Here is a 20,869-nt window from a genome sequence, read left to right as displayed (position 1 = left end):
CGGAGGATGAAGTTCCGATGTCCGATTGCGGAAGCAAGGCCAGTGGCCACCTGTCCGCATGGCTCTGCAATCCACCTGCCCGACTGCTCCTTTCCCACGGGGGTCCCTGGCCGGGAATGGCCTCACTCACCTTCCTCATCCCAACTGCAAAATAGCACTGACACTGTCACAACAGGGGGCTCTAGGAAGCCTGGGTAAGGAATTTGGACTTTGTCCTGAAGGCCACCTTCGGGAGCTATTGGAGGCTTTGGGAAGGCGTGCGCAGGATTAGATTTGTGCAGTGGATAGCTCTCTCGAAAGACAGACTGCAAAATGGATTGGGTTAAATCTAACAAAACCAGAGAAGGACAGAGATCAAGGCTAACACACAGAGCATGTAGACACATTATTTTAACTCTCACAACCTGTCAGCGAATTGCTTTCATCACCCCCACCTTATAAATGAAGAAAGTAAGATACAGAGAGATCTAGCTAGCTAGAAAGTGGTAGAACCAGCATTTGAGCTGAAACCACTTTTTTTCCCTAAGATTTTATTTTTAAGTAATCTCTACACAGAACGTGGGGCTTAAACTAAAAACCCTAACCCTCTTGCACTGTTGGTGGGGGTGTGAGCTGGTGCAGCCACTCTGGCTGGAAAACAGCATGGAGGTTCTTCAAGAAGTTAAACATTGAGCTACCCTATGACCCAGCAATTGCACTGCTGGGGATTTACCCCAAAGACACAGATGCAGTGAAAGACCGAGAAATCTGCACCCCAATGTTCACAGCAGCAATGTCCACAATAGCCACCCTGTGGAAGGAGCCTCGGTGTCCATCGAAAGATGATGGATAAAGAAGACATGGTCTATGTATACAATGGAATATTCCTCAGCCATCAGAAGAGACAAATACCCACCATTTGCTTCGATGTGGATGGAACTGGAGGGTATGATGCAGAGTGAAGTAAGTCAGTCGGAGAAAGACAATCCTCATATGGTCTCACTCATACGTGGAATGTAAGAAACAGTGAAAGGGATCACAAGGGAAAGGAGGGGGACTGAGTGGGAAACATTAGAGAGGGAGACAAACCATGAGAGACTCCTAACTGGGAAACAAACAAGGGGTAGTGGAAGGGGAGGTGGTTGCGGGGATGGGGTGACTGGGTGAAGGGCACTGAGGGGGGCACTCAACGGGATGAGCACTGGGTGTTATACTATATGTTGGCAAATCGAACTTCAAATTAAAAAAAAAACTCATAACCCTGAGATCATAAGTTACAGGCTCCACCAACTGAGCCAGCCAGGTGTCCCTGAAACTCTTTCTTTCTTTCTTTCTTTCTTTCTTTCTTTCTTTCTTTCTTTCTTTCTTTCTTTCTTTCTTTCTTTCTCTTTCTTTCTTTCTTTCTTTTTTTCTTTCTTTCTTTCTTCTTTCTTTCTTTCTTTCTTTCTTTCTTTCTTTCTTTCTTTCTTTCTTCTTTCTTTCTTTCTTTTTTCATTTTTTTTAAAGATTTTATGTATTTATTCATGAGAGACACAGAGTGGAGGGGGCGCAGAGACATAGGCAGAGGGAGAAGCAGGCTCCATGCAGGGAGCCCGATATGGGACTCCAGGATCATGCCCTGGGCCAAAGGCAGGCACCAAACCACTGAGCCACCCAGGGAACCCTCTTTCTATTTTTTAAAAAATTATTTATTAATTGAGAGAGAGAGAGTACACACACATGAAAGAGAATGAGTGGGGGGAGGGGGCAGAGGGAGAGAGAGAATCTCAAGCAGACTTGACACACTGGGGCTTGATCCCTGGACCCCAAGATCACAACTGGAGAAAAAAATCAAGAGTTGGATGCCCAACCCGATGAGCCACCCAGGTGCCCCTGAAACTGTTCTATTTCTAAAGTGATAGTCTCTTAATACTTCAGAACTGAGCCTTTCGGCCTCTCCTGGGTGTATTTATACTATTTTTATACTATTTTCTAACCTTTTCTCTGTGCTCAAAATAACTCCATTCTTATTTTTAAATGGACCGAAAGGGGGCAACTGGGACGCAGAAAGCCGGTGAGGAGGCAGCGGCAGGTCGGCCACCTGGGGAGCCTTCGGGGCATCCTGCACCAAGGCCAAGGCAAGGCTGATGCCGCCGGCCGAGGGGAGAACGCTGCAGGGGGGAGGCCCCCCGGGACCAGTGCCAGGTGTCGTGTGAGAGATAAGGGAGAAAGAAGAACCAGGAGTCAATCTCAGCGTTCAGGTTGGAAAACGGGGTGACACGCTCAGCTGGGCCTTGTGCTGGGTTTGTCCACCACCTCCGGGCCGGGCTGCCTGGCTCCCAGCTCTTGAACCTCAACTCTCATCAACGCACTGACAGCCTTCTCTTGACCCAATAAAGAGACAATTAGGGGATCCTTACAAAGCACCCTAGGATTATTTTTTCTTTTCAGTGGGAGCATGTGTCACTAGCAGGCACAGTGCACGGCAGTTGGCCTAGGGGAGGGAGACGGGGATAACGGTACATCGAATATGTCTCTCAAAAAGGAGGCCGCACCCCTGACAGCCTGGAAGGTCAGTGGGACACGTGGCTGCCCATCTGTGATTTGAAGGGGAAAGGAGTTCTCTCTGCCCCTATATACCCCCCCACACACGGATTTTTTGGGGGGAGGGAGCAGCTCACTCTTTATTAACGGAAGGCCCTGGGTCACTTGGAGCTGGTGTACCTGGGGACGGCCTCGGTGCCCCCAGGTACGCGTGCCTGGCCAGCTCTCCAGGCAGCAGCAGACACGTTGCCGCCCGGACCTCCCGGGACGTCAGGGTGCTCCGGCCCCAGTGCTGGGCCCCGGGCAGCCTCGCCCGCCAGCCGTGCAAACACATCGTTCACAAAGGAGTTCATGATGCTCGTGGCCTTGGAAGAGATGCCAATGCCAGGGCGCACCTGCTTTAGCACCTTGTATGTATAGGTCGAGTAGGTTTCCTTGCACTGGCTACGCTTTTTGGACTTCTTATTGCCAGAACCTGGGCCCCTGGGACCCCCGGACCGTGGCTGCTGCCCATGCTCAGCCCCCATCCTCCTGCTCCCCCTAACAACCGCCTCCTGCTCCTTGGGGTACTGTTATGGAGTCAGCTGCCCACCAGGTGGGGCACACCACACCACAGCTCACCATCTGAGAGCCAGGGACCCCCAAACAGATCTTGGGGCTGGCATAATCAAACGCCTTGATATCTCATAGGCAGAAAGTGAGCCCAGAGAGACTCTGTGATTTGTTCAGCATCACACAGCTTGTTACCCCACCCAGCTTCAGACTCCCTGAATTTCCCCGATGCCTCTCTCTCTTTCTATAGAATCTTCTTTGATAACAAAAATACCAGAGGGAAGGAGAGCACTACTTTAACACTCCCAGGTCCTTCAAGTGAATTCCTGAGAGGCTTCCCTCTGTTCCCCACAGAAGGATCCTACAGGATGCTTTGCTCCAGAGGCCACTGATCCCTCACCATAAGAATTCCTTTCTCCGCAGCAAGCAGCTGGGACGGTGTTCCTGGTACCTCTCCAGGTTGCAAAGGAACATTGTCCTCGGGGACACCATTGATGCCTCTGCTGGGCTATTTGAGGAACAAGTCTGCAGGTCTCTTTCAAACACCCAGGGGGCCAGCTATGCCTTTGTCCAAACAGACAGGCCCCAAGTCATTGAATCATAAATCTTTAACAAGATGAACCTTTATCTAGTCCAGCTCTCCACCTTAAGATAAGATTTATTATCCCAATTTTACAGATAAGGGCCTGAGTCCCCCCGAGGTTAACCAACTTGCCCAAGGTCACATCGCTAGTAATTAGAACAGTCACTTAGAGCTGTTACCTACTTAGAAGCCGAGCAGCATAGAACGTCAGCGCTGGAAGTGATCTTATAAATACAGTGACCATATTTTCAGAACCCAAAACTGGGACATTTAAGCCTGAGAAACCCAAGTGCACTTGCAGGGACAGTGAACAGATTATTCGAATTGGTGCAGCCCCAGAAAATTGGAAAAAAGGGGGGGGTTTCCAGCTGCGGTTCTTAGAGATCAAGCCCAATCCCCCTCATCTCATCCTTAGTTGAGGCACCGGAAGGCCAGCGAGGCTGACCTGACTTGCCGGAGGTCCGTAGGCAGAAATGTTTTCTGTTTTCTCAACTCTGAAGGTTGAGTCAACAGGGTGTGGGTGGGGGAGGACAGAAAGGGGCCATTGTTCCGGGCTGCTTTCCTCAAGTGGACTGACCTAACCCCACAGGGCCTGCTCCGTCCACAGGGGGTGGGGCAGTCCCCTAAACAGCCCAGGGACAGCCCTGGAAGCCAGCTGGGGCTCAGGGTCCCGCGCTCTTTGCAGACCTGGGCCCCAAGGCAAAGGGGAGCCCGAGAACTACAACTACTTCTCCTTCAGGGGGGTCACGTTCGGTAGAAAGTAGACATTATTTTCCAGGGTTCCTTTTTTTTCCCTTTCCCCTCCCAGAAACAGGACGTGAAAATGACAAGATAGAAACTAATAACCCCTCTGGCCTCCTAAATGCTGGTGTAAATCAAGGAAACAAGTCTAACTGTCAAGTGTTTAATAAGGATCTACAGAAGCCCTGTAATGAGCTGGGCCCTATAAATATTTATTATTAAATCTTCATTTTGCCCTTAACCCCTCCTCGGCGCACTGTTTGACCTCATTTTATATTTAGTAAGAGAAAGGGAGAGAGACTGAAAGAATTAGCTCAAGGGCTCAGGGTGAGTTCCTTTCCAGCCAGTGCCTTTGGCCTGGCGGTCCCGATCTCTAGATCAACCCTCCTTCCCATATTAAAAAGTGCATTTCATAGCGTCCTTTGCACACGGCAGCCGTCGAAATGAGGCCTCCAAGCAGCAGATGGAATCCTTCCAACTGTCAGCCTAACCTCTCCTCTATGCAAATGCAGAACTACTCTGCGGATGGAGAAATTGCTTCCCGGAAAACCAATTTCCTCTTCATTGTCCCGCAGGCTGCTGAGAGACACCCCGCTGGGTGGGGTGGGCTCCAGGCCCGCTCCTTCCACCCAGAGAGTGACATTGCAGAGAACGTGTTGCTGAGGCCGAGATTTTGAAGTTGTGTTTGAGCAGGAGTTGCATCCACAAGCCCTCTCCCCCCCACCTTTAGAAATTGTTTTCCTGTGCCCCATTTTCCCTCGGTCTAGTTGGTTTGCACCCTCCAAGGCCCTGGAGCTAGTGCTCTCAAAGCCTCACTGCCCACGATACACCCGCTATTGTCCGGGCTCAACAATTATTTCATTCATTACTTCGTTCATTCATTTCCTCTAAATTTGTTTCCAAAGAACCGTAAAACCTGCCATTCAAGCCCACCCTCCACTCCACTGGCAAGGAATCAAGATGGGAAGTGAATGGCCAGGCTCTATAATGCGCTCCCCAACACCCTGTCCAAATTAGGGCACTTTCCTACATCCATTCACCCCAACCTTCAATCCTGCCTTGGATGAAAGCAGGTGACAGCGAACTTGAGAAGAGCTAATAAAAACCTGATCTTTTGGATAGCATCTTCTTAAATTATTTAAAGAAAAGGACAGCCTGTTTAAAAACCCTTCCTGTTCCAGTTCTTTTGTTAAAACTCTGTTCAAGTCAGACACAGGTTGTGGAATGAGAGTAGGAAGGGGCTGGCCAAAAAAAAAAAAAAAGGAAGGGGCTGGCCCTACAGAGGGGGTACAGCAGGAAAGATGCTTTTTGGATGTTAAAAAAAAAAAGGGTAACATGAAAGACCTGTTGTTTAGGAGAAAGTTGTGCCCATGTTTTCCTTGCCAGTCAAAAGTGGCAAATATCAGCAAAGACACTTTATTCATTTATTTTTTTTTTAACTGGGAACTCTCAGTCTAGGATAGAGTTTAACCTTACAGATTTTTATTTTTTTAGGTAGGCCCCACACCCAATGTAGGGCTTGAACTCACGACCCCAAGATCAAGAGTTGCATGTTCTCTCGGCTGAGCCAGCAAGGGTGCTTAACCTTGTAGATTCTTAAGAGCAGATTTGAGAAAGCCAAGAAAACAGCTGAGTTGAACTTCGACAGGAACTTGCTGGTGCCAGTCACGCAGTAGAGCGAGCACAGGCTTCAGAGCTTACAGGCTGGCCCTGCCACTCGCACTAGTGCTGTGACTGGGATAAGTTACTAGTTATCTTGTCTAATCTTTAATTTCCTCATCAGTAAGACAGACATCAGAATAACTACCCTGCAGAGGTGATTTGAGGATGAAATGGGAACAGGGACGTAAGAGTGTTGGGAGGGGACCTGATACAGAGTAAATACACAATAAATGTTATCTTAGAAACGCGCTGGGCACTCAACGGATTAAGAAGGAGTAAGTCAGTAGGGTGACTAACTGGACTTAGTAACATTGTATTTCTGGTGAATTTATTTCCTTGCTGCACCTCATACTCTGGGATATGCATTTGAATTCCTCACATAAGGTTAATAGAGGAGTACTTCATTAGGATTAGATACCGCATTCCGTGGAGCATCTGGGTCTTTGAATTGGAGGCCACGACAGAAAATTCGGATGAAGGTGGACACTAGGAGGTAGAGATGGACGGTGTGGGTGGAACTATGGTGTCCACTCACCCTTTTTCTCAGCACACACAGGGAGTTTGGGAAACAGTCGCTGTCTCCTTGAGAGAGGGAGTAACTAGATGGAGGGAACAGAGAAGAGGCTGATGGAGAGGGAGGCTTAGACTGAGGAATCAATGATAGAAGGGTAAACAAGGAGGAGAAGAAAACAGAAGCATGCTACCCAGGCTCATCAACCGCTGCCCTTGGGCATTTCCTCTCTCATCCTTTTCCCAGCCCTTGTGTGTGCATTAGACAAATGTCAGCAGTATTTACAGAAGCACCTGGCTGGGAAGGGCAACATCTAGGTATCATGGAAAATAACAGGATGATTAATTTTATTTAATAACACTTGGACAGAGCTTACCATGAGCTAGGCACCTCTCTAAGAACTTTATAAATATTAACTGGCCTGATCTTTCAAACAACTCAATGAGGTGGGTATTTTATTATCCCTATTTTACAGAAACTGAAGCCTGGTCAATAATAACTACTTTTTATTAGTCTCTATGATGTGGCAGGGTCTTGACAGATCTTAAACATAGTCACCAGAACACTATAAAACAGAGTTATTGGGATCCCTGGGTGGCTCAGTGGTTTAGCGCCTGCATTTGGCCACGTGGCGATCCTGGAGTCCCGGGATCGAGTCCCACGTCGGGCTCCCGGCATGGAGCCTGCTTCTCCCTCCTCCTGTCTCTGCCCCTCTCTCTATGTCTATCATAAATAAATAAATCTTTAAAGAAAAAACAGAGTTATTATTATTTGTCCCACAGAAGAAGAAGAAACTGCAGTTCATGGAGTTTGAGCGACCTGTGTGCAGTGACACAGACATGAAATGGTTGGGTTCCACCGCACTGCACCACCTCCTGGGTCAAGACACACGCTTTACCCTCCAGACTGAGATGAGACGAGGGATAACCATGCCATATAAGACAGATACGAGTATCATAAAAGCATAGCAAGAATTTCATAGGTTCTTTCCTTTCCCATCACCACCACCTTATAGGATTGAAGCTCCCATGTTGCTGTCGGTGGACCGGAAATAATCAGACTTACTTGAAGTCAGACCCTCTCTCTCCACTTAAAAAGTACCCTGAGTCCTAGAGGTTGAACAACAGACTCTGACATTCCATTCCATGGCTGCCACCATTGACCCCTGCCCCATCACTCCCCACCCCCCAGACTCTCTCGGCCCTTACTCCTCCTTTATCTCTAAGGCCACGAGGTTAAAACATAATCATGTTTGGGAAGGGTAGGGATCTCAGAGGGATCTCAGTGAGACGACAGAGACAAAAGGAGAGGGATGGCTGGAAAGGGTGAGAAGGGAAGGGAAGGGAAGGGAAAGGAAGGGAATGGGACTGGAGGGTGGGGTTCAGAGGCCTCAGTCCCTGGGAAGTCTGACCTAGGCAGAGTAAGGCCACCACTCCTGTTCTGCGAGCAAGCTATACAGTGTGGCTTCCAGGGCTTGTACTTGGGATCTGAACCAACAGGTGCCTTTTTCAGGGTCAAGAAACACTGAAGTTGTGGTGTAGGAAGAGCAAGAGGGTGGCAAGCACCTCTTAGTTGGCTTCTCTTCCCCTCAACACTGTAACCAGAAGCCCCGAGTTTGACCCGGGCCCTTTGTCCATTCTGAAGGGGCTCAGGCAAAGCTGGCTGAGCAGGTTAGTGCTGGGGCGGAGCCCGGAGACTGCCCTGCCCCAGGGCAGCTGTCACCTACAACAGCCAGACTGCAACTATAAACCCCGGCTGCCCCGCTGTTTGCGCCAGGGCCCCCCCCAGCCGAGGGGCCTGGGTTATTCTGGGCGGGCCTAGGACAGGGAACCTCTTAGCTAGGGCTTGGGGAGGATGAATTCAGATGCTGGGGAAAAAGACAGCAGAGAGCAGCAGGTGGGGAGGAAGCGGGAGTCACCAGTCTGGGACAATTGCCTAGAATAAACACTATTGTCTGCCACAGGCTTTTCTGTGCCAGCCTGGGCCTGCTGAGCTGACCGCGTTTAAAGGGCCAGTTGCTGTGCTAACAGACGGGGGCTCAGGTCGGTTCTGCAGGAGCAGGTCACAGCAATGAACCTGAGGTTCCTCACGAGATATGAAGGCAGAGGCCAGGAGCCTGTGGGAGCAGGAACGGGTCAAGACGAGAAGTAGGTCAGAAGGTAAAAAATGGTCCAACATGAAGGTGGGAGTAAGGATGGGTGACAGTTCATTCTGACCGAAGGCTGGCTGCTTGGTGTCATCTCGGATTGTTGGGTTTAAAAGGACAGGACTGGGACCCCCGGGGGGCTCAGTGGTGGAGCGTCTGCCTTGGGCTCAGGGCATGACCCCAGGGTCCTGGGATCGAGTCCCTCATCGGGCTCCCCGCAGGGAACCTGCTTCTCCCTCTGCCTGTGTCTCTGCCTCTCTCTGTGTGTCTCTCATGAATAAATACATAAAATGTTTTTAATTAATTAATTAATTAATTAATTAATAACTGAACAGGACCTAGGGCCACCTGGGTGGTTCAGTGGTTGAGTGTCTGCCTTTGGCTCGGGGCATGATCCCGGGGTCCTGGGATCGAGTCCTGCATCAGGCTCCCTGCAGGGAGATCTCCTTCTGCTATGTCTCTGCCCCTCTCCCTGTCTCTCATGAATAAATACATAAAATTTAAAAAAAAGAAAAAGAAAAAGGAACAGAACAGGACCTAAACAGAAACCTAGCAGCCTCTCTCTGGATATTTGGGGACGAGTCCGCTATACGCACGCTGCCTTCTCATGCCCTGATGTTTGCAGGGTGCCAGCACCCCCGCTCAGTCTGTCCCTGAGACCTCTTTCATCGTTTCCCACCTTCCACGCGCTACTCCTCTCTGTCACGGGAAAGTCGCATCCTTCTAATTTATCTTCACTCCTTTGAAATCCAAACTGTGGAGGTGGAAAGGTTTAACCATATGAAACTCCACACTTCACCTTCATTTTATCCATAGCGATGTAATCCAAGTCCTGCCTCCCGGCGGGGGCAGGGGGGGTGGAGATGTGCGGCCTCCATCTCCCTTTGGACACTGAGTGTTGGGGAGACACTACCCGGATTAGAGGCTCACTGACAAGGGTGCTGTGCTTACCTAGAAGCAGACCTGTAGGAAAAGTGTGGCTGGTCAGAGTCGGGGCTGATTGGTCCCCTGGGAAACTGGCCCCACCCATCCTGACCTCCAGGAAATTTTAATTTAGGAATTGGTAATTGGGGTTTCCTCTAGCAGAACCCTTTCTTGGCCACAGAGTTAGATGGGATCCACGTGGAAGAAAGAGGGTTCTACACGTAAAGGAGAATGAAGGAGATGGATCTGTGTTGAAAGAAAAATAAAGAAAAGAAAGGAAAGAAAAGAGAGAAAGAAAGAAAGAAAGAAAGAAAGAAAGAAAGAAAGAAAGAAAGAAAGAAAGAAAGAGAAAGGAAGGAAGAGAGAAAGAAGGAGCGAGGGAGGAAAGGAGGGCGGGAGGAAGGAAGCCACATGATGGGGAAGGAGGAGTGACGAAGCAGCGACAAGGGCTGTGCCGCGTGATAACGTGTCTACCTGTTTCCAAGCTGCATTTTTCACTTGAGAGTCACCTGCAGGTGAACCAAATAGGGCAGAAGAAAAGCATGCGCGAAGCAGGGCGGGTGGGATGAGTTCCAAGCAGCAGGGCTCTCCTCCCTTGTAGTCTTCCTGGCCAAAGACCCGAGGCCAAAGACCGGATCGGTAAACCCCTTCATGGTCCCCTTTCCCGGGTTAGGAAACGCAGGGCCTGTCCCACTGGCCCGGAGCCGCAGCCGCTCCTGAGCATCTCCTGAGAACCGTGGGGATCGCCTGGGAAACGCACCCGGAACGCCCGTCTGCGGTTTGCTTGAAGGCGAGGGCCCACCCGCCTGGCCTAATACATCGATTGCATGCAAGCAATTGATAGACTTTTTTTTTCTTTTTAAAGATTCTTTAAAATTAATTTATTCATGAGACACACAGAGAGAGGCAGAGACACAGGCAGAGGCAGAAGCAGGCCCCATGCAGGGAGCCCGATGCGGACTGGATCCTGGGACCCCGGGGTCACGCCCTGAGCCCAAGGCAGATGCCCAACCACTGAGCCCCCGGGCGCCCCTTAATAGACTCCCCTAACTTCCCGGCTTTGCCTTGCTCCCCGGCTCCTTTACTCTGGCTCCACGGGGCCTCGGGACGACCTTCCTTGGCCGAAGACCCGCATCTCCATCGCCCTGTCTGATCTGGAAGCTCGGGGCGGGCGGGGTCAAGCCCTTCCTTGCAGTTTCCCACCCACTGAGGTAGGGCAGGGGCTGGGGCCCGACCCCCGGCCCAGTGACTCCGGAGTATTTGCCAGAACTTTGCACAGAAGTAGCTCGGTGAGGGACTCACGAGCCGGTGGTTGCGCCCATGCACCGCAAGGAAAGGGGGAAACTAAATCTGGCGTGGGACGCGCAGAGAGGTTTTGGGGAAAGTTTCTGCAGCCAGAACCGGGGCTCGCCTGGAGGATGGACCGGGCCAATCCGGCTTGTGGCTGGTGATGTAATGCTCTGCGAGCAAGTGCTATTGGTGGGAAAGCTCTTAGGTGTTGTGAGGGTGTCGAGTTTCCACTGCAGCTCGGGAGGGGAAAGATGGTCTGTGGCTCCGTTTAAGGTTGTCCTGAATTCCATCGTGCTTATATTTCCAACCAGGCTGAGCTTATGTCTGGCACTCGTTAAAAATCGGGAAATCAAGAAACTCCCTTTTCTTCTGCGGTCAAAGGCTGCTGATTCCCCACCGTCTGCTGTGTTGCTGTGTATCGGCACCGCGGGGCCTTAGGCAGTGACCCCCGGAGCATCGTGGGCGCACAACAGCGGGCAGGAGAGGATGCCACCGCAGGTCAGGTTGCAGAGAGGACCCTGGGGGCGGGCAGGGCGGCAGCAGCAGATGTTTCCATCTGATGAATTCGCAGGCACACACATGCCTTAAGTCCGCTCTGCACAGAGACGCAGCCCTAAAAATAGCTCCGAGCTTATTTCCCTCCTTTGCAATGTATGGTCCCCAGCTCTAGTGCTTCTCCTCCCCCAGACGAGCCCCTGCTGTCTGCCAGTCTGGGCTGGAATTAGCACACCGGTGGCTGCTGCGGAGACTCGGGATCCCTGCTGCTGGCGGCCCAAGGAGTGGGGGGCACAGCTGAGCTCTAGCTGCACTCGTGGGGCCCTTGGTAACCTGCATCCAGCAGGCTGCGGGCACCCCCCCCCCAAACACATATTAGAGGGATGTCACCGACTGACTCACTCTCTCTGTTGTTTCAGACGCAGGCTGTTCCTGCCCCCGCCACCCCTCACCACACCCAGCCTTTGCCTCTGGATAATCGGCCCCACCCTCACCTCTTTAGGAAACTCCAGAGGAGCCCCGCCTCCCCTCGGTGCTTCCAGCCCTTCAGTGGATTGCCTCCCCCCAGGTTTTATCTCTGCCACCCCTCTTCCCATATAGGTGACACTTCACTAGGCCTCGCAGACTGTGTCAGGGACTCGTGGACGTGGATCCGCGTGTGTATTTCAGCTCTTGGAGCTCCTACCTACTAACTGTGTTTATGGTCTCCACCCCCCCAACCTTAGAAACAGCACTGGGCTTGGACTTGAGGGCCCTGGGAATGAAAATCAGGATCAGGGGCGCCTGGGTGGCTCAGGCGGTGAAGATCCGACTCTTGATTTCGGCTTCGGTCATGATCTCAGGGTTGCAGGATCCGGCCGTGCAGGGCTCCGAGCTCGGGGAGGAGTCTGCTTGAGATGCCCTCTCTCCCTCTGCCCCTCCCGCTGTTGCATTCTCTCTCTCTCTCTCTCTCCCTCTCTCTCGCAAATAAATAAATAAATAAGCAAATAAAATATTTTCGAAAATTCGGATCATAATGCTCATCTTGCAGGGGTTTTGTGAGATTGAATGAGACCACGTCTACGTGGCACAGAGTGGGAGCTTAGCAAATATTCATTGAATCTGAATCTTAGGATATGAACTCCAGCCATGCCCCTCCTCCTAAATTCATTTTTCTAGTTTCCCCAGTGCCTCGTCCTCTCAGGACAGGGACATTTAATAGATGCCAACTGGCATGCCTTGATTTTTTAGGATACCTCTTTAGATCGGGCATCGTTAGCAAATGGGTAATTTGGGGCATCAACCAGCTGCAGTGACGATGAGACGGCACCTCTGATAATGAAGCTGCTGCGTCCCCCGATCCCCCGGGGCTGGGAGGGGGAGACTGAACTACTTTCAGCGGCAGATTCAGGGCCCAGGCGAGCAACACCGCAGCGAGCACATGGCGAAGCTCCTCCCTGTGCCTAAAAAAGACCTTTCTCCAACTCTTTCCTCTTTCTCTTCTGACCTGCTCTTACTTTCAGCAGACGTTCGGCTGATTAATTCCTCCGGAGGTGTTAACGGATAAGGCTCCGTGATAAGGATATGGTGTAACTGATAAAGGCTTAAGGACCCAGCCTGACTTGTTTTGCCAGCCCTTTTACCACATCTGCAAAGCGGCTTCTAAAACATGGAAACTCTTTAAAAAAAAAAAAAAAAAAGATTGTATTTATTCACTCACAAGAGACACAGAGAGAGAGAGGCAGAGGGAGAAGCAGGCTCCATGCAGGGATCCCGATGTGGGACTCGATCCTGGGTCTCCAGGATCACTCCCTGGGCTGAAGGCAGATGCTCATCCACTGAGCCATGCAGGCGTCCCTAAATCATGGAAACTCTTTGCAGGCCCAAAGAACCTTTCAGTTGGGATGAGCTCGGTGAGGGGAGAGACCGGGAGAAGGGCCGGTTCTCCCTGCGACCAGGGTGGCAGGGACAGTGCATGACGCAGAGGGACGCCTCTCAGGCAGGACAGGTGCTCGGCGCCTCACCTCCTCACCCCAACCCTCAGGATCCTTCCTGACATCGCTTGATCCGCTGCCAGGAGGCCAAACCACACAAACTCGGTCTACTGGGCTTCTCGGGGCCTCTGAAATCGCCTCCTTCTCAGCAGCTTCCTGGAAGGCCAGCTTCCAGAAGTCTGACCGTTCCAGATAACCCTGCCCATGTATCCTCTTAATCCCCAAGTACCAGACAGGAACACCTCTTCCGGAAAGGTTCCTGGCCCCGTTGTACAGAGTTCTCACTTTTCCTAACAGGGTTCCTGCACGACCCTGAGCAAGTGCCCCTTTCCATCATATGCCCTGGGCACCTCGTTTGCATCACCCTAATTCCAGTTCTGCAGAGTTTCTAGGTGGGGGTAGATATGCACACACTCCTCGCTTTTCAACTACTTTGGGGCATTTTAGAAAAAGATTTTATTTATTTATTCGTGAGAGACACAGAGACACAGGCAGAGGGAGAAGCAGGCTCCCTGTGGGGAGCCAGATGTGAGACCCGATCCTAGGACCCCAGGGTCACCACCTGGGCAGAAGGCAGATGCTCAACAACTGAGCCACCCAGGTGTCCCTATTTTGGGGCATTTAAAAAACATCCCCGATCACCGCTTTATTTGATCTGTATTAGAACCATATTAGAGTTTGGAATCTTTGATTCCTAGCCCAGAGCTTTCCCTCCATACGCTGCTGGCCTCAAACACTCAAACCCGGGTGTCCATGCAGAAGACATATTTAACTAAAGAGGTAAAAAATGCAAACTTTTCTTAAAAGTGTTCTCTGTGTCTGGAGGTACCTGGGTGGCTTAGTTGATTGAGCCTCCGACTCTGCTTCTGCTCAGGTCATGATACCAGGGTGGTGACATGGGGCCCCGCATCAGCTCCATGCCTGGTTCAGAATCTGCTTTGGATTCTCTCTCCCTCCCCCCACCCCTCCCCACTCTCTCTCTCTCTTTCTGTCTCTCTCTCTCTCAAATAAATAAATAAAATCTTCAAAAAAATAAATTGTTCTCTGTGTTTTAAAATACATTTCAAGGCACACCTGGGTGGCTCAGTGGTTGAGCCTCTGTCTTCGGCTCAGGTCGTGATCCCCGGGGTCCTGGGATTGAGTCCCGCATCGGGCTCCCTGCAGGGAGCCTGCTTCTCCCTCTGTCTATGACTCTGCCTCTCTCTGTGTGTCCTTCATGAATAAATAAATAAAATTTAAAGAAATAAAATATCTTTCAAGAAGATAAACCATGGGGGTTTGGGCTTTCCCTATGGTACTCAACAAACCAGTACCAGTTTCTTGGTAACTCAGGATGACAGGGCCAGGCTCGGTGTTTCCTCCCACCTGACTTCTCCGCGTCAGCACCTGACGATCTCTACCCGCCTGAACACTGCGATGCCCGGTATGAAAGGGTGGGTGGCAGATTCGCGTAGCTATTTAAGGCTATCTTGGAAAAGCCTCTGTGAACTGATGCACCAGTTCTGTTAGGAGATGTATGTGGTCGCATCTCACCCAACCTTTGCTCTGGGCACTGATGCCTTGTCTCCCTCCGTCCAACTCTATCCGGTTCTCAAGCCAGCGCAGACCCAGGTGGGCAAGAGAGAAGCTGGCTCACCCGTAGCCCTTGCTCTCCTCGTCCTGGTATTCACTGTAGCAGAGGGGAGGCCCTTGGCGACCGTCCACCCCACAGCTGCAATCTCCCTTCCTCTTTTATCCTTGCCTACCGTGACTGGCTTAATGTCCTTGCTTTCCTGTCACTGATTCCAGACTTCCTTCTGGGGTGACACTTGTTGTAAAGCCCTGTCCCTTAGTAGGACCCTGGCACTATATCGAACTACTTGCTGGGTCGTGACCCAGCCATTCAGATCGCCTGGAGTGACCGTGGCCTCCCCAATATCAAGCACCCATCCCCACTGTGTCTGCACAGCTTATGGTAGGAATGATGCCTGGTGCAGCCTTAGCTTCTCCTTGCAGCGCTGGTTCCTAGCTGAGACTATGGGCTCTTCTTATGGGCCAAGGTACTGCTGAGAACATTTCCATTGTCTGTCTGATCCATGGCCACTTAAATGCAAGTGACTACGTGTCATAACCTGCCATGTCTTGAGAGCAAGACTCAAATGGTAGCATGCATTTGAAGCAAATTGCTCAAATTCCACTTCCATCCCCAATCCTTCTTGGCTTTCTCTTCTAACATTAATTTCTGCCTTTGGCACTGCCCTCATCTGGCAGCCTCCCTAACTTTTTCATCCTATTTGGACCTGGCTTTCCTCCCCAGTTTCTAGCCAGCTCCCCCGTCTGCCTGGTATTTCCACTGTCTCAGGGAGAGATCCGTGTTGTACTTCCTAGTCCCTCTGAAACCCACATTCTTCTCCTGACCAGTCATTTCAGGTCCCAGCCCCCTCGATTTTCTGTCCCTTCCAACCGTGGCTGAGACTTGCCTTTATGCATTAAAGAGCTAGAGAGAGAACAGGACTCTATTTTTTTTTAAGATTGATTTATTTATTTGACACACACACACACAGAGAGAGAGAGAGAGAGAGAGAGAGCTTGAGTGGGGGAGGGGCAGAGGGAGAGAGAGAACCTCAAGTAGACTCCTTGCTAAGCATGGAGCCCAACTCAGGACTCAATCTCACAGCCCTAAGATCATGACCTGAGCCAAAACAAAGAGATGCCCAACCAACTGAGCCACCCAGGTGCCCCCGAACAGGACTCCTTTAGTCCTGGCCTCTTCTTTTCCCAGTTTCCTCTTCAACACCACCCTCTCCCTCTGCAACAGTCAAGTCTGTTGTGGACTCTTTTAAAAACTATAGCAAGCACACAACCACATACCCTGTTGTGTGTGTGTGTGTGTGTGTGTGTTTAATTTTTATTTATTTGAGAGAGAGAGCACATGAGCAGAGGGAGAGTCAGAGGGAGAGGGAGAAGCAGAATCCCAGCCAAGCAGGGGGTCTGATGTACAGCTCCATCCCAGGACCCTGAGATCATGACCTGAGCTAAAGGCAGATGCTTAACCAAGTGAGCCATCCGAGCACCTCTGTGTGTGTATGTTTAAAAATCAGTCCTCAAGTCAATTATTTACTTGTCATACTGTAGATTTTGACTTTCGGATGAGGAAACATACTCACCATATGTGGATGTGGCTCATCAGATATCCTATAGACTCCTCCACATTTCCCAGCCTCTCTTGCAGCTAGAAAAGGATGGTGCACAAATTCTTACCAATATACTATGAATGAGAGTGTCTCCCCTATCTCTCTTTTCCCCTGCATTTATCTTGATAGCATGTTGAGATGGATCTCTGAGCTCTCTGACAATGACATGGCTCCACTGACCCACATTGGATTTTACATGAATAAGAAATACACCCTTGGGGGCAGCCTGGGTGGCTCAGTGGTTTAGTGCTGCCTTCAGCCCAGGGAGTGATCCTGGAGGCCCAGGATCAAGTCCCACGTCAGCCTCCCTACATGGAGCCTGCTTCTCCCTCTGCCTGTGTCTCTGCCTCTCTCTCTCTCTCTCTCTCTCTCTCTTTCTCTCTCTCTCTCTCTCTCTCTGTGTCTCTCATAAATAAATAAATAAAATATTTTAAAAAAATACACCTTTGGTATGTTAAGTCTTAGAGATTTTAGGATTGTGTTTGTCATCACAGCATTGCTGAACATCACTCTGACTAATACAACATGGAAACTCTAGCCAAGTGTGGAGGTTTGTTCCTGTTTCTACCACCATCGAAGAATTGCCTTCAAAGTAACTTAAAATGTATACAAACCATATGTATTTATAGTGGAAAATCATAAAATACAAATAAACTAAAAAGAAAGTAAAAATCATCTATAATCCTGTTAGCTAGAAATACTCTTAAAATTTTTGTCTATAGAAAAAAATTTTTGTCTATACTTCAGATTTTTTCTAAGTATCTACTTTTTTTAAATTTAAGTTCATCCTTTAAAAAAGTGTTCTTTTTTTAAAGATTTTATTTATTTATTCATGAAAGACATAGAGAGAGAGGCAGAGACACAGACAGAGGGAGAAGCAGGCTCCATGTAGGGAGGCTGACGTGGGACTTGATCCCAGGACTCCAGGATCACACCCTGTGCCAAAGGCAGGCACCAAACTGCCAAGCCACCCAGGGATCCCCTAAAAAAGTGTTATTTAGAGATGCCTGGGTGGCTCAGCGGTTGAGTCTCTGCCTTTGGCTCAGGGTGTGATCCTGGAGTCCTGTATCGGGCTCCCTGCCTGGAGCCTTCTTCTCCCTCTGCCTGTGTCTCTGCCTCTCTCTTTCTCTGTGTCTCTCATGAATAAATACATAAAACCTTAAAATTTTTTTTAATGTTATTCAAATTCAATTAATTAACATATAATGTATTATTGGTTTCAGAGGTAGAGGTCAGTGATTCATCAGTCTTATATAACACCCAGTGCTCATGACATCACACACCCTCCTTCATGGCCATCACCCAGTTACCCCATCCTCCATCCCCCTCCCCTCCAGAGACCCTCAGTTTGTTTCCTATGATTAAGAGTCTCTTATAGTTTGTCTCCCTCTCTGATTTCATCCTGTTTTATTTTTTCCTTTCTTGCCCTATGATCTTCTGTTTTGTTAAATTCCACATATGAGTGAGATCATATAATAATTGTATTTCTCTGATTGGCTTATTTCACTCAGCATAATACCCTCTAGTTCCATCCATGTCGTTGCTCATTGCAAATGGCAAGATTTCATTCTTTTTGTTTTTTTTTTTTAAGATTTTTAAGATTTTATTTATTTATTCATGAGAGACACACACAGAGAGAGGCAGAGACACAGGCAGAGGGAGAGGCAGGCTCCCACAGGGAGCCTGATGCGGGACTTAATCCCAGGACTCTGGGATCACGCCCTGAGCTGAAGGCAGACGCTCAATTGCTGAGCTACCCAGGCATCCCGATTTCCTTTTTTTTTTTTTTTGATGGCTGAGTAGTATTTCATTGTGTATATATATATACATCTCACATCTTTTTTCTAAATTTTTTTAAAAATTCAATTTGCCAACATATAGTATAACATCCAGTACTCATCCCATCCAGTGCCCTCCTCAGTGCCCATCACCCAGTTACCCTATCCCCCCACCCGCCTCCCCTTTTGCAACCCTTTGTTTGTTTCCCAGAGTTAAGAGTCTCTTATGGTTTGTCTCCCTTTCTAATTTTTCTCACTCAGTTCCCCTCCTTTCCCTTATAATCCCTTTCACTATTTCTTATATTCCACGTATGAGTGAGACCATCTGATGATTGTCCTCCGATTGACTGCTTTCACTCAGCATCATACCCTCCAGTTCCATCTATGTTGAAGCAAATAGTGGGTTTTCATTCTTTCTGATGGTTGAGTAATATTCCATGGTATATATATCACATCTCCTTTATCCAGTCATCTGTCGATGGACATCTGGGCTCTTTCTATAGTTTGGTTATTATGGACATTGCTACTATAAACATTGGGTGCAGGTGCCCCTATGGATCACTACATTTGTATCTTTGGGATAAATACTAGTAGCGCCATTGTTGGGTTGTAGGGTAGCTCTATTTTCAACTTCTTGAGGAACCTCCACACTGTTTTCCAGAGTGGCTGCACCAGCTTGCATTCCCACCAATAGCATAAGAGGGTTCCCCTTTCTCTACAACCTCAGCAACATCTGTCTTTTCCTGGCTTGTTTATTTTAGCCAGTGGAATCTATTTTTATATTTGACAAAATATTCTGTACATTTTCCCAAAGCAATAAAAATTATTCTAGAACACAGTCTTTAATCATTGCATAGCTTTGCATTATGGCTCTATCATAATTTATCTCTTGTTGGAAAGTCTACTATCTTCCCCTGCCTAATTTGCTTCAGTAACATTTCTGCTCCTTTTCTACATATTTTATCCCTTACTTCCCCTCCCACTCACAGACTGGCTCTTAATCATCTACATTCATAAAATGCAAATGAAACAATCCAAAAATAATTAAAGTGGCCATGAAATTCACAAGGTGATATTTTTGGATGGGGAAGGAAAAAGCAAAGCTTTTGCAATGTATTCATCCTCTTAATTATTATTATTGGTATTCTTATTCTTATTTGCTTGGGAAATCTTGGTTTTTATTTTCTGGGTAGTAGCAACTGCCTTAGAGGGAGCCAAGGAGATGTCAGGATGCAAAGTAAAAAGGAAGCTGTTTAAATTAAGATTAGGTTTGGCTGCAAGAAATGAAAAACACAACAAACTCTAACAGTAGCTGAAACAAGCAAAAGTTTATTATTTCACTCGTGTACTAAAGTTGGGAGGTAGGACTCCCATGTGGCACTCCACAGAGGATCCAAGATCCAGACCTCTACTTGTTCTCCTGAACCTCTCCCCCGCCCCATTCTCAGGGTCACCTCACAAGGTCCAAATGGTTGCTTTAACTGTAGCCATCACATCTACATTCCAACCAGAGGAGAGAATATGAAGGAAAGAGAAGAAGATGTCACTGTTTGAGAATGCACTTTTTTTGGAAATTGAACATACCATGTCTGCTTAGTCACTTGGCTACCTCTAGATGCATGAGAGTCTGGGAAATGTAGTGTTTATCCTCGGTGTCCATGTACCCAGATAAAAATTGAGGGTGCTGGGATCCCTGGGTGGCGCAGTGGTTTAGCGCCTGCCTTTGGCCCAGGGCGCGATCCTGGAGACCCGGGATCGAATCCCACGTCAGGCTCCCGGTGCATGGAGCCTGCTTCTCCCTCTGCCTGTGTCTCTGCCTCTCTCTCTCTCTCTCTCTGTGACTATCATAAATAAATAAAAATTAAAAAAAAATTTAAAAAAAAAATTGAGGGTGCTGCTACTATAGAAGAAGGGGAAAATGGATATTAGATACCAAGACACAACCAGATCTCTATGCTATAAGAACTCTCAGGTGGTCTGTATATATCAAACATTGTCTAAAGCAAATAATCCAATCACACATAGTTTAATCGAATATAACTATAAAAATATTTCAGTCCCTCATAGAGGAGGATCCAACTCAAGGAAAAATATCGATTACATCAACAATCAGCGTAATCAAACCCTCACCGTGAGCAGATGGGCTAAGTAAATACACATTCGGTGTTTTAATCCTGCTGGATTCCTGTAATCAGCCAACTCCTTCTGGATGAACATGTGCTAAAGGAAAGAGCAACCGATAGCCCCTTGAGCATCTTAATTAGCACCTGGTTTCATCAGAATGGTGCTATATAATACAGCAGGCGCCGAGAGCTGCGGATTCCATGGCACACTCAGGCCTAATTCCCAAATTCCTCAAATAAAGAAAGTGAGAAGTGTAGGCTATATATATAGGATAAGAAAACCAGTCACCTTCACACTCCTGTGTCTTTGCTTCTGTGGCTTCAATTGCCTACAACCCCTTGTCCCTTCCCTATGCGAAGAAATTCTGCTCTTCTTTCTCATTTTTAAAGACACTATTCAAATATTTACTTCTCAG

General features: G+C 48.7%; 1 long non-coding RNA gene across 1 annotated transcript; it reads left to right on the top strand.

Moving 5' to 3' along the window:
• The first annotated feature begins 11,078 nt into the window (after positions 1-11,078).
• On the top strand, positions 11,079-12,416 carry LOC144311524 (uncharacterized). The gene is made up of 2 exons (XR_013377132.1): positions 11,079-11,409; positions 11,826-12,416. It is a non-coding gene; the product is annotated as an uncharacterized LOC144311524 (long non-coding RNA).
• The last annotated feature ends 8,453 nt before the right edge of the window (positions 12,417-20,869 follow it).

Source organism: Canis aureus, chromosome 3, assembly GCF_053574225.1.
Source record: "Canis aureus isolate CA01 chromosome 3, VMU_Caureus_v.1.0, whole genome shotgun sequence".
NCBI lineage: Eukaryota > Metazoa > Chordata > Mammalia > Carnivora > Canidae > Canis > Canis aureus.
This window is presented reverse-complemented; position numbering and strand designations above follow the sequence as displayed.